General features: G+C 38.4%; 1 pseudogene; it reads left to right on the top strand.

Annotated features, from left to right (window-relative positions):
- The first annotated feature begins 16,193 nt into the window (after positions 1-16,193).
- Positions 16,194-16,622, top strand: LOC108408952 (CDKN2A-interacting protein pseudogene; annotated as a pseudogene).
- Positions 16,623-20,732: the final 4,110 nt, after the last annotated feature.

The raw sequence follows: 20,732 nt of genomic DNA, 5'->3' as shown, positions 1-20,732 counted from the left end.
TCAAAAGCAAAAACCAACCATTCAAATAAATAATTCACATTAAAAAATGGGCAGAGGACCCAAATAGACATTTGTCCAAAAAGACAGATGGCCAACAGGTATATGTAAAGGTGCTCACCATCACTAATCATGCAATTCAAAACCACAATGAGATATTACATCACACTATATATCACAGATAACAAGTGTTGATAAGGATATAGAGAAGAGGGGATCCTTGTACACTGTTGACACAAATGTAAATTGGTACAGCTCTTACAGAAAAATGATATGGTACTTCCTCAAAAAATTAAAAGTAGAACTATATGCAATCCAGCAATAATACTTTCAGGCATTTGGCCAAAGAAAATGAAATCAGGATATTGAAGATAGATATAGAGGAAATCGTACAACAACATGGATGGACCTTGAAGGCATTATGTTGAGTGCAGTAAGCCAGACAGAGAAAAACGAACACTGTATGTTCTCACTTACATGTGGAACCTAAAAAAACTGAATTCATGGAAACAGAAAGTAGAATAGGTTGGAGGGTGGGGGAAATGGGGAGATGTTGGTCATAGGGTACAAACTAACAGTTACAGATGAATATGTTTGAGGACTTAATGTACATGGTGATTATAGTTGATAATACTGTATTGTATACTTGCAATTTATGAAGAGGGTATATTTTAAGTGCTCTCATCATGAAAAAGAGAAAGAAAGAAAAAGAAGAGAAAAGAAAGGAAGGAGGGAGGGAGGGAAGGAAAGAAAAAAAGAAAATAGTATCTCTGTGATGTGATGGATATGTTCATTAGCTTCATTGTGGTGATCATTTCACAATGTATACATATGAAAACATCAAGTTGTAAGCTAAGCCCTTTAAATAAAAACCCAGAGGCAAACACTAATAGTCATGTCACTCCAAATGTAAAATTGTCCTGATTTCCCTGAAATGCTAACTCTGACCTTAAGCAAAATTTAAGCTTTCTTCATGTGAGTGTGACTTTACAGCTTTCTAGCTACGGGTTATGCAATGAAAAGGAATGTAAGTTTCTTGTAACAAATATCAATCAATAGAAAGCAATGTACTTGTTCATGCTTTATAAACTGAGTTGTAACTACTAAGAGCTGAACTCCTTACCCATCTTTGGTTTGGAAATCTCCTTGTTCTCCAACAGTTTCTTGTTCAATAAAATAGTGCCATCAAATAAAGCTCTCTGAATTTTCTTTTGATGGCCTTAAATATATATAATGTTTATTTGTCAATTATACCTCAATAGAGCTGGAAAAAAAAAAACAAAGAGAAGGGTAGGAAGGTATTTTCTGATTTACATTCCTGAATCAAGTCCAGCTTCTTCATATGGTTTATACTACTTTACACCTGTCAGCTTGGAAAAACTTAGAATATAAGATGCAACAAACATTGGTGAGAATGTAAGAAAATGAAACCCTTACACTTTGTTGGGAGAGTCATTCAGTTGAAACCATTCTGGAGAGTAATCCAAGAGTACTTGGTGAATTGGATCTGTGTACTGTACACCTGTGACAGAAAAACCCCACAGCGAGTGCACCCAGAGAAATGTACTCACAAGTCACAAAGGGCACATGTGCAAGGATGTTCATTGCAGTATTGTTTGCGATAACCAGAAATCACAGGGAGTAGATAGATAAGTATAGTGGAAGGAGTGTTGAATCAGGCAACTTACTGATTCCACGTCACTTAAGTTTGGTTTAAACTGGAACTCTTAGGATCGCACTAGAACACCTAAAAAACCTTAGAGAAGGCCTGATTTCTGGAGTCCACGTCAGATCTAACTAGACACTGACAACTTCCCATGTATTTCTCCAAATAGTAAACTTTTATACTATGACTTAAAAAAACAATAATGTAATCAGTGCTTGGGTTTACTTTTCATATTGGTTCTGCATTCTCCATTCACTTTTATAGTTGTGCCTCTGTATTTTCAGAGCACATCGCTACTACATATTATACTAATTCCCTTATAAGAATTGCTGTGCTTTAGTCCTTCAGATACTGCATACTTAAAACTCATCACAGGTGTGTTATGTCAGCATGTTGCTCTTCTCCTTACTTGTCTGAAGCTCCTCTACTCCAAGGTTTCTCAGGAAAGGGTCCCTGGAATGATACTCTCCAAGTTGTATGTTCATCAGAGTTTGTCAGTGATCCTTTTTTGTTTTAATGAACGTGAAATTAACATAACATAAAATAAACCATCTTAAAGTGAACAATTCAGTGGTATTTAGTACATTGCCAATGTTGTTTAACCACCCCCTCTATCTGTTCCAAAGTATTTTCATTACCCCAAGAGGAAATTCTGTGTCCATTAAGCAGTTACTCCCATTCCCCTTCTCCTTAGTCCCCAGAAAACACAAATTGGCTTTCTATTTTTTAAAAAATTTTTATTAAGGTATGATTGATATACACTCTTATGAAGGTTTCACATGGAAAAACAATGTGGTTACTACATTTACCCATATTATCAAGTCCCAATCCATACCCCAATGCAGTCACTGTCCATCAGTGCAGCAAGATGCCACAGATCCACTATATGCCTTCTCTGTGCTACACTGTTCTTCCTGTGATGCCCCACGCCATGTGTACTAAACATAATACCCCTCAATCCCCTTCTCCCTCCCTCCCCATGCACCCTCCCACACCCCTCCCCTTTGGTAACCACTAGTCCCTTCTTGGAGTCTCTGAGTCTGCTGCCATTTTGTTCCTTCAGTTTTGCTTCTTTGTTATACTCCACAAATGAGGGAAATTATTTGGCATTTGTCTTTCTCCGCTTGGCTTATTTCACTGAGCATAATGTCCTCCAGCTCCATCCATGTTGTTGCAAATGGTAGGATTTGTTTCTTTCTCATGGCCGAATAGTATTTCATTGTGTATATGTATCACATCTTCTTTATCCATTCATGTACTGATGGACACTTAGGTTGCTTCCATACCTTAGTTATTGTAAAAAGTGCTGCAATAAACATAGGGGTGCATATGTCTTTTTGAATCTGAGAAGTTGTATTCTTTGGGTAAATTCCAAGGAGTGGGTATTCCCGGGTCAAATGGTATTTCTATTTTTAGTTTTTTGAGGAACCTCCATACTGCTTTCCACAATGATTGAACTAGCTTACATTGCCACCAGCAGTGTAGGAAGGTTCCCCTTTCTCCGCATCTTTGCCAGCAATTGTTGTTCTTAGTCTTTTCGATGCTGGCCATCCTTACTGGTGTGAGGTGATATCTCATTGTGCTTTTAATTTGCATTTCCCTGATGATTAGTGATGAGGAGCATTTTTCATGTGTCTGTTGGCCATATGAATTTCTTCTTTGGAGAACTGTCTCTTCATAGCCTCTGCCCATTTTTTAATAGGGTTATTTGCTTTTTGAGTGTTGAGGTGTGTAAGTTCTTAATATATTTTGGATGTAACCCCTTGTCAGATATATCATTTATAAATATATTCTCCCATACTGTAGGATGCCTTTTTGTTCTGTCGATGATGTCCTTTGCTGTACAGAAACTTTTAGTTTGATGTAGTCCCATGAGTTCATTGGTTTTGTTTCCCTTGCTTGAGGAGATGCATTCAGGAAGAAGTTGCTCATGTTTATATTCAGGAGATGTTTGCCTACGTTGTCTTCTAAGAGTTTTATGGTTTCATGACTTACATTCAAGTCTTTGATCCATTTCGAGTTTACTTTTGTGTATGGGGTTAAACAAGAATCCAGTTTCATTCTCTTGCATGGAGCTGTCCAGTTTTGCCAACACCAGCTGTTGAAGAGGCTGTCATTTCTCCATTGTATGTCCATGGCTCCTTTATCTTATACTAATTGACCATATATGGTTGGGTTTATATCTGGGCTCTCTAGTCTGTTCCATTGGTCTGTGGGTCTGTTCTTGTGCCAGTACCAAATTGTCTTGATTACTGTGGTTTTGTAGTACAGCTTGAAGTTGGGGAATGTAATACCCCCAGCTTTATTCTTCCTTCTCAGAATTTCTTTGGCTATTTGATGTCTTTTGTGGGTCCTTATGAATTTTAGAATGATTTTCTCTAGTTCATTGAAGAATGCTGTTGGTATTTTGATAGGAATTGCATTGAATCTATAGATTGCTTTAGGCAGGATGGCCATTTTGACAATATTAATTCTTCCTATCCATGAGCACGGGATGTCTTTCCATTTATTGGTATATTCTTTAATTTCTCTTAAGAGTGTCTTGTAGTTTTCAGGGTATAGGTCTTTCACCTCCTTGGTTAGTTTTTTTTTTTTTTTGAGAAGGCATCTCTCATATTTATTGATCAAATGGTTGTTAACAACAATAAAATTCTGTATAGGGGGGTCAATGCTCAATGCACAATCATTAATCCATCTCAAGCCTAATTCTCATCAGTCTCCAATCTTCTGAAGCATAACGAACAAGTTCTTACATGGTGAACGAATTCTTACATAGTGAATAAATTCTTACATGGTGAATAGTACAAGGGCATTCATCACAGAAACTTTCGGTTTTGATCACGCATTATGACCTATAAACAATCAGGTCAAATATGAATATTCGTTTGATTTTTATACTTGATTTATATGTGGATCCCACATTTCTCCCTTTATTATTATTATTATTTTTATTTTAATAAACTGCTGAAGTGGTAGGTAGATGCAAGATAAAGGTAGAAAACATAGTTTAGTGCTGTAAGAGGGCAAATGTAGATGATCAGGTGTGTGCCTATGGACTAAGTATTAATCCAAGGTAGACAAGGGCAGCAAAACATCCACGGATGCAGAAGATTTCTCTCAAAACAGGGGGGGTGAGGTTCTGAGCCTCACCTCTGTTGATCCCCAATTTCTCACCTGATGGTCCCCCTGTGACTGTGCCTGTCTTAGGTTGTTCCTCCCTTGAGGAATCTTACCCATCTCTGGCTAACCAGTCATCTTCCGGGGCCATACAGGGATATGTAAAGTTGGTAAGTGAGAGAGAAGCCATATTGTTTGCAAAGGTTAGCTTTTTACTTCTTTGCAGATTTATGCCCTGTGGCTTCTATGCCCAGCACTTGTCTCGAGGTATCTTTACCACCTGGAGGAATTATGATACTTGGTAAATTCGATATGAGGCCCGAATTCTATTTAAGGGTTGTAATTAGGAAGGAAGAAGAAAAGCTATAGAGGTAGCATATGGAAGAAAACATGGAAGGATTGATTATTTTTTTGACATATCTTCTTGTAGAGTACCTTAAGCATGTATAGGTTTTAAACTACTAACTAACTTGCACTCACATATTAACATAATAGGAATACGGTGACATAAACAAAGCAAATGTATAATTACCATCCATTTCCAGTGAAGCCACTCCTTGGTTAGTTTTATTCCTAGGTATTTTATTCTTTTTGATGGAATTGTTTTCCTGATTTCTCTCTCTGCTAGTTCATTGTTAGTGTATAGGAATGCAACAGATTTCTGTTATTAATTTTGTATCCTGCAACTTTGCTGAATTCAGATATTAGATCTATTAGTTTTGGAGTGGATTCTTTAGGGTTTTTTATGTACAGTATCATGTCATCTGCAAACAGGGACAGTTTAACTTCTTCCTTGCCAATCTGGATGCCTTATATTTCTTTGTGTTGTCTGATTACAGTGGCTTGGACCTCCAGTACTATGTTGAGTAAAAGTGGGGAGAGTGGGCATCCTTATCTTGTTCCTGATCTTAAAGGAAAAGCTTTCAGCTTCTCACTGTTAGGTATAATGTTGGCTGTGGGTTTGTCATATATGGCTTTTATTATGTTGAGGTACTTGCCCTCTATACCCATTTTGTTGAGAGTTTTTAGCATGAATGGATGTTGAATTTTGTCAAATGCTTTTTCAGGATCATCTCTATGGAGATGATCCTGTGGTTTTTGTCCTTCTTTTTGTTGATGTGGTGGATGATGTTGATGGATTTTTGAATGTTGTACCATACTTGCATCCCTGGAATAAATCCTACTTGATCATGATGGATTATCTTTTTGGTGTATTTTTGAGTTCGGTTTGCTAATATTTTGTTGAGTATTTGTGCATCTATGTTCATCAGGGATATTGTTCTGTAATTTTCTTTTTTTGTGGTGTCTTTGCTTGGTTTCGATATTAGAGTGATGCTGGCTTCATATAATGAGTTTGGAAGTATTCCCACTTCTTCTACTCTTTGAAAACTTTAAGGAGGATGGGTATTAGGTCTTCACTAAATGTTTGATAAAATTCAGCAGTGAAGCCATCTGGTCCAGGAGTTTTTTCTTAGGTAAGTTTTTGATTACCAGTTCAGTTTCATTGCTGGTAATTGGTCTGTTCAGATTTTCTGCTACTTCCTTGGTCAGCCTTGGAAGGTTGTATGTTTCTAGAAAGTTGTCCATTTCTTCTAGCTTATCCAGTTTTTTAGCGTATAATTTTTCATAGTATTTTCTAATAATTCTTTGTATTTTTGTGGTGTCTGTAGTCATTTTTCCTTTTCATTTCTGATTCTGTTTATGTGTATGTACTCTCTTTTTTTCTTGATTAGTATGGCTAGGGGTTTATCTATTTTGTTTATTTTCTCAAAGTTCCAGTTCTTGCTTCATTGATTCTTTCTATTGTTTTATTCTTCTCAGTTTTATTTATTTCTGCTCTAATCTTTATTATGTCCCTCCTTCTACTGACTTTGGGCCTAATTTGTTCTTCTTTTTGTAGTTTCATTAATTCTGAATTTAGGCTGCTTATATGGGATTGTTCTTTCCTGAGGTAGGCCTGTGTTGCAATATACTGTCCTCTTAACATGGCCCTGGCTGTGTCCCACAGATTTTGCAGTGTTGAATTATTGTTGTCATTTGTCTCCATATATTGCTTGATCTCTGTTTTTATTTGGTCACTGATCCATTGGTTATTTAGGAGCATGTTGTGAAGCCTCCATGTGTTTGTGGGATTTTTCATTTTCTTTGCGTAACTTATTTTTAGTTTTATACCTTTGTAGTCTGAGAAACTGGTTCATACAATTTCAATATTTTTGAATTTACTGAGGCTATTTTTGTGGCCTACTATATGATCTATTCTTGAAAATGTTCCATGTGCCCTTGAGAATAACGTGTATTCTGCTGCTTTTGGGTGTAGAGTTCTGTAGATGTCTGTTAGGTCCATCTGTTCTAATGTGTTGTTCAGTGCCTCTGTCTCCTTACTTATTTTTCATGTGGTTGATCTGTCCTTCGGAGTGAGTAGGGTATTAAGTCTCCTATAATGAATGCATTGCCTTGTATTTCCCCTTTTAATTCAGTTAGTATTTGTTTCACAAATGTAAGTGCTCCTGTGTTGGGAGCACAGATATTTATAATGGTTATATCTTCTTGTTGGATTGACCACTTTTTCATTATGTAATGTCCTTCTTTGTCTCTTGTAACTTTCTTTGTTTTGAAGTCTATTTTGTCTGATACAAGTACTGCAACTCCTGCTTTTTTCTCTCTATTAGTTGCACGAAATATCTTTTTTCATCCCTTCACTTTTAGTCTGTGTATGTCTTTCAGTTTATAGTGAGTCTCTTGTAGGCAGCATATAGATGGGTCTTGTTTTTTTATCCATTCAGTGACTCTGTTGGTGCATTCAGTCCATTTACATTTAGGGTGATTATCGATAGGTTTGTACTTATTGCCATCGCAGACTTTAGATTCTTGGTTACCAAAGGTTCAAGGTTAACTTCCTTACTATCTAAGAGTCTAACTTTACTCACTTAATATGCTATTACAGGCACAATCTAAAGTTTCTTTTCTTTTTCTCCTCCTCCATTCTTTTTATATTAGGCATCATATTCTGTACTCTGTCTATCTCTTGACTGACTTTGGGGGTAGTTAATTTAATTTTGCATTTGCTTAGTAATTAGCTGTTCTACTCTCTTTACGGTGTTTTTATTTCCTCTGGTGACTGCTATTAAACCTTAGGAACACTTCCATCTATAGCAGTCCCTCCAAAATAGACTGTAGAGATGGTTTGTGGGAGGTAAATTCTCTCAACTTTTGCTTATCTGGAAATTCTTTAATCCCTCCTTCAAATTTAAATGATAATCTTGCTGGATAAAGTAATCTTGGTTCCAGGCCCTTCTGTTTCATTGTATTAAATACATCATGCCTTTCCCTTCTGGCATGTAAGGTTTCTGCTGAGAAGTCTGATATTAGACTGATGGGCTTTCCTTTTTATGTGATCTTATTTCTCTCTCTGGCTGCTTTTAATGGTCTGTCCTTGTCCTTGATCTTTGCCATTTTAATTACTGTATATCTTGGTGTTGTCTTCCTTCCTTCCTTTGTGTTGGGAGATATGTGGATCTCCATAGCCTGAGAGACTGTCTCCTTCCCCAGACTGGGGAAGTTTTCAGCAATTACCTCCTCAAAGACACTTTCTATCCCTTTCTCTCTCTCTTCTTCTTGTTCTACTTGGATTGGTCACACAGTTCTCTCAATATTCTTTCATTCTTAGAGATCCTTTTTTCTCTCTGTCCCTCAGCTTCTTTGTATTCCTCTTCTCTGGTTTCTATTTCATTTATCGTCTCCTCCACCATATCCAATCTGCTTTTAATACCCTCCATTGTGCTCTTCAATGATTTGATCTCCCACTGGAATTCATTCCTGAGTTCTTGAATATCTTTCCGTACCTCCATTAGCATGTTAATGATTTTATTTTGAACTCCCTTTCAGGAAGAGTCATGACGTCCGTATCATATTTCTCAGGGGTTATATTAATTTTACTCTGTACCAGGTTCCTTTGGCATTTCATATTTGTATATGGCACCCTCTAGTGTCCAGAAGCTCTACTCTCTGGAGCTGCTCAGTCCCTGAAGCAATGTCGGGGGTCACAGGGGAGTGGTATTGGTGCCTGGGGGAAGGAAAGAGCTGTTTCCTGCTTCCTGGCTGCTATGCCTGTCTCCACTGCCTGAGCCAGTGGGCCGAGCACAGACATTTAAGCTTTTGTCCCAGAGTAGTTGGATCTGGATTCCTGCTTTCTACAGTTCCTGGAATCTCAATCTCTCCAGGAATTCTGCCTGTCTTAGCTTTCCAACCCCATAATCATGAGAGTATCATGAAAGTACCATGAAAGGTAGGTTTGTGCTCCCAGAGCAGATCTCTGGAGTTAGGTATTCAGTGGTCCCAGGCCTCCACTCCCTCCCCCGCTCCATTTCTCTTCCTCCTGCTGGTGAGCTGGGGTGGGGGAAGGGTTTGGGTCCCACTGGGCCACAGTTTTGGTATGTTGCTCTGTTCCCTGGGGTCTGCTCTTTTCTCCAGGTATATGCAGTCTGGCACCATCCTCTCTCCTGTTGCTCTCTCAGTGTTAGTTGTATTAATTATATTTTCATATTATATGCAGTTTTAGGAGGAAGCCTCTGTCTCACCTCTCACGGCACCATCTTTAATCCTCTGTAGGCTTTCTATTTTTATGGATTTCTCTATTATGGATAGTTCAGATACATGGAATCATATAATATGTGGTTTTCTGTGCCTGGCTTCCTTCACTTAATGTTTTTAGGGTCATCCATAGTGTAGCATGTAGCAGTACTCCATTCTTATGCCTCAATAGTATCTGACTGAATACATTTTGTTGATCCACTCATCTATTGATGGGTCTATTGTTCATATTTTTTTAACTGAAATAACATATCCTGTAATCACAAGAGGGAGGGATGAATCAGGGCAGATTTTCTAGCTCCTGAGTTCTAGAGTTCCTCTTCCAGTCTTGTCAGGAAGTGATCACAAACATGACCTCAACTTCTGAGATGTGCCCTTTCTGCTTCCTTCCCCAAATTTTGTTTGGATCTTCTTACATTTTCCCTGCACTAGTTTCCCATTACTGCTATAATAAAGTAACAAAAATTCAGTGGCTTAAAATAATAGAAATGTATTATTTTATAGTTTGGAGACCCGAAGTCTAAAATGAGTCTTATTGGGCTAGAAAGCATGGTGCTAGCAGGGTCATGTGCTCTGTGGGGGCTCCAGAGAATTTGTTTCCTTGCCTTTTCTAGCATCTAGAGCTGTATTCCTTGCCTTCCTTGACTCATAACACCTTCATCTTCAAAGCCAGAGGCAGAGCATCTCCTCTCTGACTCTGCTTTCGTCACGAGAACTTCTTCTCACATGGTCCAATCTCCCTCTGTTCCCTCTTATAAAGACACTCAAGATTGCATTCAGGGACCACTGGATAAACCAGGATAATCTCTCACACCCACAAAGTTTCCTTTGGCTTATGAAACATTTACAGACTCCTTTCCAGGCATCAGGACCTGAATATCTTTGGGGAACATTATTCAGCCTATCACATGCCCCACCCTCTCCTTTCCACTTGGATTCTGTTCTCAGTTGATTCTTTTCAGTGCTGGTATTTGTCTTTGAAAGGAGCTTTATTTTATTAATTTTAAGAATTGAAGGGCCCAGCCTGTTCAGCAATGGTGACCTTATTATGAAACAGTCCCTTTATATTTATCCAATTTGAATCTTGAAGAATCCTACCCAATTTCTGATGACTTTCTCAGATCATCCCATTTTACTTTCCAGTGCATCCCTGATGGTGATTTGGGGGATTTTTTCTGTTCTCAGAGCCATCAGAAACCTGGTTGCCTTACTCTGCTGCATCCTACACAGACATGGATACCATGTAGTTGATTTGCCTATGGACAGAATTATCCACCCAACCATATTCTGGATATCTTGTCACCTAGTTTTGTTGTTATAGATGTTTTTGTTTTGCTATACAAGTTATTCTGCCTGTTTTAAGGGGAGGATTTAGGGAGACTAAAAAATTAGTCCTCTGTCCTTTCCCCAGAATGCCTCAATTAATTATTATTATTCTAATGGAAATTTGGTCCGACTAACTCCAAGTAGAAGATCTCTGATATACCACAGCAATTGTCCACCATCACCACCACCACCCATGATCAAAGGCATCTTTTCCAAAGATATGATCATTTGCTTTGATTTTTTGTAAAATCCTCCTACTCTTGAGTTTGAATTCTTTCAGCAATGCAAACTCACTAAATTAGAAGGAAAATTCCTTTTCTAAAATATGAGGCAAGTATATTGAGATGTTGACTCATTTTAGTGAGTCATTGTTGGTTGCAATAATTAAAAAAAAATCCATGGATATAATCTGCCAATGGATTCTTTTCCCTTTCTAAAAGGTGTTTGAGACCCTTTGCTTCTTGCAAAGTTAAACATCTGCAATAATAGCAGTCCTAATTCCTAGGTCTTATTTGAAGTGCATTTATTTTTTTCTCACCAAACATTTTCAAACTTCTTAATATCCATTTCCCCTGAGGGTTCCAGTATTGACTGTAGTGACATAGTATCCAGTTTCTCTAAGAAATGGTCATTTCCAGGCTTAAGACAGAGTATTTATATCTCTGCCTATTATGATGAAGCTGTAAGACCAAAAAAAATCTCTTGTTAGATTTCTCCCTTATATGGGTGACTACATTATGTATCATCCAGCTCTGTTCCCAGTTTTGGGTTGTTATGAATAAGTTTGCTACAAATATTACTGTATATGTTTGTGGAAATGCACATTCATTTCTCTTAAGTAAGTACCTCAGAGTGGGGTTGGTGTGTCTATGAAAATATAGTCTACTAATAGTTTTGGTGCATTTTTGAAAATCTAGTGTATTCATCTTTATGTTTTAATTGGATCATTTAGCTTTCTAATGAATTATTGTGGTTGCATTTAAGTCTACCATTGCTATTTGTTTTCTGTTTGTCCCATGTGTTGTTTGCTCCTTTGTTTGTTTTTCCTTCCTCCTTTTGGGTTAGTCAAGTCTGGTTTCGCTGTTGTTATTGTTTAGTATACCTTTTTATTTACACTTTCGTTATATAATTCTCTGAGTTATTTCCATAATTGTTTAAGAGATTATATGTTCGCCTTCAATAATATCAAACTACTTCATAAACAATGTAAGAAACTTATAATTGAATAATTCAATTTACCTTCCTCTCACTCCTTATCTTGTACTGTCACATATAATAAACCCTACAGTAGATTGTATGTTATAAGCCCCACAATATATTGATACAGTGTTACTATTTTTGCTTAAAAAAATTCTTTCTAGGAATTAACAAATGTGTGATGCAATAAGTATTTTTTAAGTATTAAAGATTTTTTAAATGTTTATGTACATATTTATAGTCTTCATTCCTTCCTGCAGATTTGAGCTTCCACTTGGTATCTTTTCTCTGCAAACCTAAAGAACTTCCTCTAGTCTTTCTTATAGTACCGGTTGGGGGTAAATTCTTTAACGTTTTGTTTGTACAGGTATCTACTTTAAGGTTTAAGGGACATTTTCACTGATAATCTTAGGTTCACAGATTTTTTTTTTTAGTTTTGGTATTTTGAAGATACTGTTCCATTGTCTTTTGCTTCTATTCCTTCTGACGAGGAGTCAGCCAAAATTCTTGCCATTATCCCTCCCTCTGTTTAAGATTCTGGATCTGTGAATTGCTCTTGTTTTTTCCTCAACTAATTTGGAAAATTCTTGGCCATTATCTCTTTAAGTATATTCTGCCCCATTCTTTTTCTCTTCCCCTTGGACTCTAGGTACACATATGTTAGATGATTTATGGCCCACAGGTCACAGAGGCTTTGTTCAGTTTTCCTACTTACTTTTCTCATTACATTTCAGTTTAGATTATTTGTATTCATATTAACTGATCTTTCCTCTTCCTGTCAAGTCTACTATTAAGCCCAACTAATGAAAATCTTCACTCTAGTATTGTATTTTTTAGTCCTAGCATTTCTAATTGCATCTTTTCTATAGTTTCAGTTTCTGAGATGAAATTCCCTACCTGTATGATGTCCATCTTTTCTACCCAATCCTTTAACATATACACTAGCATTATTTTAAAGTCCTTGTCTGCTAATCTGCTAATTCTAACATCCTGCCCATCTGTAAGTCTGCCTCTATTGAAGTCAAGTTTCCCTGCTTCTTTCTGTTAGTTATAATTACAGCAGCCTTTGCAAACTAATCCACTGCCTATCTGTTTCTCAATTGACTCAGACTCTGGAAAGAGAAAAGTATGCTATATAGTAAGTACCCTAAAATCCCTCAATTATCTAGTAAGTAAAATTGTTCAATAAATTTTTATAGAATGAGAACTTTAACATTTTAGAAATCTAAAAATACAAATTGCTTTTCCAATATTTGTTCTGAATTTGTTTGCTCAACACTATAGTATCTTGAGTGGAGTTTAGATTGTCACTAACATTATCTGTAACTGCTTCTGTGATTGACAGTGATGGCCACCCTCCTGACACAGGTCTTGAAGAATTGCACTGGAAGATGGGTGGCTCTACTTAACATAGATCTAAATTCAGATGACCTTTGTATTTCAATACAGAGGCAAACTAATCTAGTAGTTAAAACCACAGCTCTGAAATTGTACTTCTTTGGTTTTGGTTTTTGAAATCTTACTTCTTTGGTTCTCCTATCTCTAGAATTGAGTGACCTAGGCAAATTACTTAATGTTTTGATGTCTTAATTTCTCTATTGAAAAGTGAGATGACATTAGGGCTTTGATGTGGATGATGTGGATTTAATGAGGTAAAATGTATAAAGCACTTAGGATATGAATGGTACATGATAAATAATAAATGTCAGCTGTTGGGCTTTTGAGGGGTTCAGTAAGTGGTGGCATCTGTCTTTCCTGCCCAGATTTGAATCATTTCAAAATATAACAATAAAGTCAGAAGATGAAATAAGCTAGGTTGGAGAATTTAACTTATGTGAGAGTTATAAGATCCTGAAGTCTTTACTCCAGTGGCTCTCAGAATGTGGTCCTTGGACCAGGATCATTGGCTTTACCTGGAAACTTGTTAGAAATGCAAATTCTTGGGCTCCTCCAGATCTCCTGGATCAGAATGGGGTGTGGGACCCAACAGTTTGCTTTCAGAAGCCCTGCAAGTTTGAGAGTGTTTTCCATTCCAGTCTACAGCTCAGGAAAACTCAGTACAGAGAAATACTGTCATATCAGAATCCCTTACACATGGTCCAGATGGAGGAGAGAGAGAGAAGCAGGGAAAGGAACGTTTAAGTAGACCATGGCCCAGAATGTCCCCAAACTGATGAAAGATGTCAAGAAAGAATAGGTGGTAATGAGTAGAGACAGTACTTTGAGGAATTTTTCTATAAAGGGAGCAAAGAAATGGGATGGTTGGTTGAAGGCATGTGGAGTCAATATAAAGGTTATGAGGGATTGGCCAGGTAATTTCTTCATTAATTCATCTAGCTATCACCTAAAGATGACTCCTGGGGAAATACTTCTCATAATTTAGAATTTTGGACAGTGCAGTTTTGGCAATAGCTTCATCAAAGCAAATATACATTTGAGTTTAGGATTGAAAAAGTTCCAAAAAACTAAACTTGTTGAAGGCCAGAGACTTTACATACACTCATTTTTTAAGATTTACAGATTTGTGAATTAGGTGTTATTATCTCCATTTTATAGGGATTAAGTAACAGGCCCCAAAGTGAGAGCAGGAATTTTAAACCAGGCATTCTGATTTCTCATGCAGTTATTTTTACATATGCCAGGTCTCCTCCTAAAAAATATACAGAGTTTAGAAGATTCTTAAATCAATATCTGACGTTTAAAGAATCTGTTTTCAATTTGGCAGAAGGCATATAAATACTGAGACACACTATTTCCATTCACTGGGAAGATGAACAAAGGTCAGAAGAAACACATTATGATTATATAATTGCAAAAGCTTAGATACCAACTGTCATGTTCAGTGGCATTAGCATGACTGCCCAAGCCTCATCTCTGTCACTTTTTCCTTCTGTAAATCCAGATGGAATCAAAGGATTTATTGGACTAGATAAAGGGTGTTTTTTAAAAAATCCATGGAAAGAGGGATTCCTATTAGATTTTTTGGGGCCCAGAGAGATTGTTTCATTAATGACTTATCTGTATATTATTTGTAGGAGAAATCTACAGAAGCAGCTACCACCATGATAAAACTCTCTTGGAAGGATGAGTCAGCTGGACCTCCACTCTTACCATGACTCTTTGTGGGGAAAGCTGAGAGGGCTGCTCATAGAGAGAAGCCTCTCAAAAACAGACTTGGTGGGAGGTGAGCCAGTTTAGTGAAAATTATATTAGAGTAGGGCTAACATGGCACCCCAGCATTTCACTGAGCAATACAGCTATGCCTCCTTTGAAGAAATCTTATTCAGAGATTTAATACTACTTCGCTGCTTGTATGAGCAAGGGTCCATTTCCTCCTCGACCACGTTCAGGGCCCTCCAAAAAGATATCTTAACTGCAAGACCCTAGGAAAGGAGAGAAAAGACAAATTATCACCCTCCCTTTGTCGCCAGCCCTATCCTCATACTACCTTTGAAAGGCTGGATGGGTGGGTGTGGCTGATGGGAAGAAAACTTTAGGGCCAAGATTTTCAAATTAGGCTCGTTTTGAAGTTTGCAACTGGTGGGAGTAAGAAAGAAAACGCAAAGCACTCTGTCCTTGACTGTGTTTCAAAGCTGGACCCAGTTCTTGTGATGTGCCCATAGTTCAGCTACTCAGCCGAGTCTGGGAGGAAGGGTAACGTCGGGGTAAATAGTGTCAAGGGCCCTGGTTTTGAGTCTGACACTAATTATCTGGGAGTCCTTGGGCACATTACTTGAATGAAGAAATGGTTGTTTTTCATTCTCCAGCCCTCTGCCTCCCACACTCCCCTCAACAAACACGTTTGCAGTGAAGAGGCACCTTGGCTTGGATTCTGGCAGTACCAATCCTATGGCACAAAAGTGGAACCAAGGGACATGCCAGATGAGATGGAATCAGTGAATTGTAAGTAAATGAGGTGGTAGGAAGTGGACAAGAGTTAGTAGTAATTCTAAAGTCCATAGGCAATACGTAGAAAAAGTTACTACCTGGGCATGTTTGAAATACTGAAAATGGCCAATACAGAGATTTTCCCCGGAGAGTGGAGAACAGAATTCTGGCCTGTAGAATACGGGATTCCTCTGTTTAATGACTTAGAGTTTAAATGTTTATCTGATACTTGAAAGCAATGAAAGAAAACGCACAGTCTTGAGTGGCGGTTCAGCTGCCCCGGACGCTGTTGTTTGGCGTTCGGGCCTCGCCAGGGGCGTTCTTGACCGGCCGCCGGGGCAGGCCTCGGTGACAGGGTCCGCGCCCCCGCCTCTTCCCCGGGGCAGCGGCCTTGGCGGTCTGCAGCCCCAACATGGCGCAGGAGGTGTCGGAGTACCCGAGCCAGAACCCGCGGGGGGCCGCCTGGCTGGAGGCGCTGCGCTGCGAATGCGAGACAGACAAACACTGGCGCCACCGCCGGGCGTTCCTGCTCCGCAACGCCGGGCACCTGGCGTCAGCCTGCGGCGCTGCCTGGGCGGACGCGGGGGAAGCTGCGGACGCCGAGGGCGGGAGCCACAGTCGGGAGCTGCAGCAGCTCGTCTCCTTTTCCAAGGCCTGGGCAAACCACGTCTTCCCTCGGGTGTCGGTACCCTCAAAAAGTTATGGATAAAATACTTAGTATGGCTGAAGGCATCAAAGTGACAGATGCTCCAGTCCATACAAGAGACGAACTGGTTGCCAAGAAGAGGTAGAATAGCCAGTGAAGAAGTGAGTCATAGACGGAAAAAACAATTCTGCAGTTGAGCAAGATCATGCAAAAACTTATGCCAAAACAGAACGTGCGTCTGCTCAGCAGGAAAACAGCTCGACATGTACTAAGTCATCTACCAAATCAGAGAGTAATGGGAACTCCACTAGGAGCTCTGGCACCTTGGGTCAGAATGGCTCTCTCTACAGGTGATGGAGATCAGTCTGTTTCCAGCCAAAGCAGCAGCAGCGTTTCCTCTCAGGTGCCAATGGCGGGGTCTGAGTCGGAAGGTCCAGATAGACATGGTTCAGCAACATTTGTTTCCTTGTTGAAATCTGGTGTGAATAGTCCTGCGACCCAGTCCACTGATTCCAGACAACCAAATGGATCACCTAAAAAGAGTGCTTTGGAAGGCTCTTCAGTCGCAGTCTCTCAGAGTATCTCGGAAGTTCTGAATGTTATACAGAACAATTAGGCCTGAAACAGGGCTGGTCCAAGCCTGTTGTTCCTTAGGTATACAAAGACATCTATTTATTGAGAATAGCTTAAAGTAGAGATAGGATAGTAGAATAGAATCAATGGAGTAAAGATTAGGGGTTAAGAGCACAGTCTAAAACTCCCTGGGTTCAAATCCCAGTTTTGCCAATAACTCAATCTGCAGATATCTCTAGAGTTAAATAATAAATTTTCAGAAGAAACAGTCCTCTTAGAGTGATTTTTGGGCTCATTTTCTGAGAAGTAAATAACATTGTGTTCAATATGAGCTATCTCATACTTTTTGAGCCATTATAAACTTTTATAAAATCTACTATTTCCTGAATCATTCTATTTGCTTTAAAGTTTTGTTTTAAAATTAGAGAAATGTTTAGCGGCAGGAATGTGTTCTGGTATATACATTTTTGTGAAAGTTTACCAACTGGCATATTTTGGACGGCAGCATCATTGTATGATGGCTACAATTTCACAGTTACAGTGAGAACAAATGGAACACATATTTAAAGAATATGTGTCTGAGGCTTGAGAAAGACCAGAAACTGTCCACTTCTGTTGTTAAATAACTTGTATCCCAACTTAAAATCAAAAAACAAGAAAGCAGTCAAAGATACATTTGCACAGGGCCTTTGATGAGGCTATGAAAATTAATAAAGGGAACCCTCATTGACAGTGTTTGGAAGGCCAGCAGGGGGAGCTCTGGGACCCAAAACATGTCTTGTCAATAGCAGATACAACCAGAGGAGAAAGACCTTGCAAGTCCATACTGCTTTAGCTGCTACTTTATTAACCAGCAGTAAGAGTTTCCTCTTCCCCCAGCAACAGCCCAGTCAATGAGAGACTGTCACAACTCAGCCAGTGAGAAGCCACACTACATGGGATTCCCATTTACTCCAGAAGACTTTTTGCTTAGAACAGCCCTCCCAGTTGGTCCTTTCCTCCATAAAAGATCACTCTCCTTTGTTTTCCAGACTTGCCTATGGTTTGGTTTAGCTTCTCCTGTCCCAAATTGCAATTCTCTGCTATTCCCAAATAAACCAATTTTTGAGGTAAAATAAACATGTTTTATTTTTAAGGTTAACAAGACTATAGTAATTGAAACTGACTAGTAAACCTGGAAATAGAAGTTAGCAATTTCTACTTCCTCCTTTAGCCCTCAGTGACCCCTCAATCCAGATATCAGACTGTAGCATCTTGAGACAGATGCTAAACTTGTCCACATTTTGTATGTATTATGCATATTGGAGTGAGTGAAGATTTTTGTGCATATGGCTGTCTCCCTTGCATCATTTCTGTCTCACCTCCTCAAAGGCCTTCTCTGGCAGCTCATATTTCATCCCTACATCACTCTCTATTACATCATCCTGCCCCATTGCCTTATTGCTACTTGAAATTATCTTTTGTGTATTTATTTCCTGCTTTACTCCAAGAATGTAATCTCCCCAAGGACAAGGTTGTACCCACCTTGTTCACTGCTATGTCCCCAATGCCTAGAGTAGTACCTGCCTGTCACATACCAAATTTATTGAGCAAATTAACTAATTATGAGGGGTCAAAGGATAATCAGCTAAATTAACACATGGGAGGCTGAGTCTCAAAGTTTCATTGAAATATTTGCATTAAAATTAATTTGTAAAATAATTAACTTGCAATTATTTATAGAATGCAATGCAAGCATCAGATACATTGACTTTTCTAAACCCAAGATTCCATTATTCAAATGTGTTTTGCCAGCTCCTGAGATAGCTTTCCTGCATTGGATAGCTAAATTTCTAAAAAGCACCAACATTTGTATGTAAATCCAGCATTCTCCCTGTCTGTTTCTTAGAAATTTATATGCTACCCAAAGATAGGACAAGACAGAAAATATGTGGCTTGAATAGGAGTTGCTTCAATTCAAGGCTGTTTTTATTCTTAGTCAACAGAAGTTTCACATTCGTCTTATTCTTGAAATGAAATTCTCTTCTTTCCAGTTTTCTTATCTGTAAAAGAGTAGTCCCCATGACTGAGACAAATGTACATGTCTGAGAACATTGAAATCACTCCATGGTAAAATCAATGTTTCATTTTCAGTAATTCATCCAATAGCTTTTCTTTTTAGCATACATTGTAAATTTCAGTATATGTGATGAATTCAGTTGTCAAAAATATTTCTGACTGCTTTTAAAAACACCTCAATATGTAAGAACTAAATTTAAAAAATATTGTTGCCATTTTATATAGCTAGTGTTACAAACTGATGATCAAAGGTAAGGATAGCGCACTTTGATGAAATCAGTGCTTCATTCCTTAGTTTATTAATTACTTCCAGCTTCTCTTCACTCAATTCATCATTGAAAGGAAAATAAAATAGAGAATTGAACGTTTATGTTTTACCATTGGCTAAAATTAGGCTAGTTGATTAAAATCAGGTCCTTCCCTCTGGTAGATTTCCCACCACAAACTTATGAAAGAAAAGAAAGGCTTTTTCTCCAACATCATATCTGTGGAACTGGTGCCCTGCCACCACACCTACCGCAGGCCTCCGTTTAGAATTCAGGAACTATGTTACTGCTATGTTAGAGAATCTCCATGGGACTGTATATAGGTATGTAGCTGTGGGTAAAATTACATCCTGTTAGATACGCTCAGGTCAGCCAGTTTCTACCCTTAACTTCAGTTTCATTGCTCTCAAAAGTTAGGAAGGAAATCCTGGCTTGGACCTAGGAGTTCATTCAAGGTTCAAAAAGCCTGTGATGGACACTGATTGATTCACCCACATCTGTTAAACCCAGTAAGCAATTTTAGGTCAATTGTGGTGATTCTGTTTTTCTTGCAAGTAGAATGGTGCCATAATTCTTGGGTTGCTGATGACAGAACTGTGTTAAGAAATCCACCAACCCTGAAGTCTGCTCTGCCTTTTGGACTTTGAATTTGGTGAAATATTGAATTTCTTCAAGTCAGTTTGCATTGGGATTTTTGTTACATACAGTAGAAAGCATTCTGGCTCATGGAGATCTCCCTAGGAAAGGAGTCCGTTACCTGATACCAATTCGCTAAGAAGGACTTTAGAGTTGTGGTATCATTATAACCATGTACCCCAGGGAACATCTTCACCTAGATTCTGAGATCTTCTGAGCCTCAGATGAACCTCTTTGTAGCGTTATGGAGTATAGGAGAATTTCATCTAGTTTGACTTGCTTTTCAGTGGCCTATGAGCCTCTGAAGGCTCTGACTAGTTTTACCTATTTATTATTCAAGCTGTGAGACTAGCTGGGTTTCTCCAGGGGTTCTAAGATTCAGCACATTTCAGTGTGTCATCTTCTTAGAAAGTAAGGTCCTGCAATTTCAGTGCCTATAGATAGATGTGCCTAGCAGCTAAATTATTGTACTAAAACAATCTAAAATGGCAGGCTTGCATTTTGTACCTGCATCTCTTTCCCCATAAACAAATGGAAATGAGATTTACTATCACTATTGAGATTGTTAAGTCTAGTCTGACAAGTAGATCTAAGGCATCTGAATTTCAGCAAGATGTCTAACAATCGTAAGCTGACTTCACAGACAAATTGGAGACATGTGAACTGGCTATTGATTTTTATTTCTTATTGCTATTGCTGATTTACATTTTTTACTAATGCTTAAATGATTGGATTTTCAGAATGCTAATTAATGGATCAAGGTCAACTTAGG

Source organism: Manis javanica, chromosome 2 (assembly GCF_040802235.1).
Source record: "Manis javanica isolate MJ-LG chromosome 2, MJ_LKY, whole genome shotgun sequence".
Taxonomy (NCBI): domain Eukaryota; kingdom Metazoa; phylum Chordata; class Mammalia; order Pholidota; family Manidae; genus Manis; species Manis javanica.
The sequence above is the reverse complement of the archived record's forward strand: the minus strand, read 5'-3'. Positions and strand labels throughout refer to the sequence as shown.